This window comes from Phalaenopsis equestris, unplaced genomic scaffold, assembly GCF_001263595.1.
Source record: "Phalaenopsis equestris unplaced genomic scaffold, ASM126359v1 Scaffold000420, whole genome shotgun sequence".
In the NCBI taxonomy this organism is placed as follows: domain Eukaryota; kingdom Viridiplantae; phylum Streptophyta; class Magnoliopsida; order Asparagales; family Orchidaceae; genus Phalaenopsis; species Phalaenopsis equestris.
The window spans coordinates 508,068-510,121 of NW_018164861.1; positions in this window are offsets into that span (position 1 = coordinate 508,068).

Sequence of the window (2,054 nt, forward strand, 5' to 3'; positions counted from 1 at the left end):
GTCTCCATTTATTAACACGTACTGGCTTTAGTTCCAGAGTTTATATAAGTGTTAAAATAGTCCACAGACTAATTTAAAATTGAGCTATAATAGTTTTTTATTTGGAGTATTTCATACCCAATTTAAAAAAAAAGAATATTTTAACACTTCTATAAATTCTGAAACTAACACTATTTTATATAAATAATCCAAAAACTATTATGTTATCTTACTCCATTCAAAAGTACTTCTTTTAAAATAAACGCCCACACTTGAAGCCACCCATGTGCCTGCCTCAGTGAAAGCTTGTAGTATCCCTTGCACAAATGATTACTAGCCTGGAGAGAGAGAGAGTGTGTGTGCGAGTGTGAAATTATTTTCTCATACTTATTCTTATATGTGGGTAAATTCAATTATTATTATTAAAAAATAATTTAATTAGTACGCTCAAATTTTGTTTCCATGCAAAAAGTTAAAACCCCATTATGAGATCACAAATTCTGATTTTCTTTTTTGTTGAGATTTGTATCAGACAGATATGCTAAATTATAACTACCAAATTATTTTAAATATAAATATCAAATATATATCAAACTGTGGGTGTTAGACATTTAAATACATAAGAATTATGTGATACATATGTTATACATATATTTTAAAAGGAATGGCGGGAGGCTATTATACAAGTCCCGGTCATCCTTACACTCGAGGGGAATCGAATCCCAGATCAGTGAAGACTTAAAACTGACAATTAAAAACCCTAAACATTATATATATAATAATGTTACAACCTATGCCAGCACGTGAGTCGCTATTATATATCAAGCCATCAACTGCTGCGTTGTTCCCTCAAATGGCCGCCACCAAAAGAAGGTTTGTTCTCTCTCGCGAACGCTTTATCCAAAAGTAAATCACAATCCAAGGAATGGCCATGTGAGCTGTGACTACTTCACTTTCCATTGACCACACTTTTCTCAGCAATTTTTGCAGTGATGATGCAAGCAAAAATGGGACCTCTTTCCTCTGTTATTCGGCCCGCAAATATTATAATCAGCTTGTTGGATATCTCCGCCATATGCCCTTTGTCCTTATTGCTCAGCTTCCATTAAACAGTGAGAAGCCTTAAAGTTTCTGTCTAGCATTGTGGTTTGGACAGTAATACGCTTTGCTTTCTGCTTTAACGTCTACTTTTCTCAAAGATTCTCCCCATCGCATCCACTAATTATAACGATTTTTGTTGCATTATCTTTTTCCTTTCTGGCTCTTGCCACATGGTGTCACTGATGCTGCACTAGGGTTTGCTTTTCATCATTGTATATTTATATGATTCTTGGTAGCTAGGGCGTACTTGTTATTATAATGATTAAAGTCATGACTAGCTAGCTAGCTAGTATATAATAACATACTTTTGACTGGGTGGTGATGTGCTTCATTTATGAAGCCTTTTAATGAAAAAAAAAAAACATTTTTTGGAAGAAATCTTGTTTTTATTGGTTTTCAAAACCAAACTTTAAACGCCAACAAAAATGGAGGAATTTTTTTAGTAGTTCACACACCCGCTACATTTTCTGGTTTAATTTATAAGCAAATACATCACATTTTTCTGAAAATAAAACTAACTAACCACTTAACGGTTTTCCTAACCACCTAACCACAAAACGGTTTTCAAAACCTCCTAATCCACATGAAAAATGTGCAAAAATACATAAACAATTTCTAGAGACAACTAGATTAACACAACAATCTCCTCCTTAAGCTTGTTGTCCTTCACTGACGATTCGCACACCAATTTTTTCTCTCATCTCCAAGAACTTCAATCTTGCAAGTGACTTTGTCAGAATATCAGCACGTTGATCTTCTGTGCAAACATGTTGAATTTCAATCATTCTAGATTCAACACAATCTCTAATGTAGTGAAATCGGGTATCGATATGTTTGCTCCTCTCATGGTAAACTGAATTCTTGCTTAATGCAATTGCGGACTGATTATCAATCTTCAGAACTACTTTCTTAACTTCAGTTTTTAACAATTCTGCCAATAGTCGTCCCAGCCACACTCCTTGACACGCTGCTGC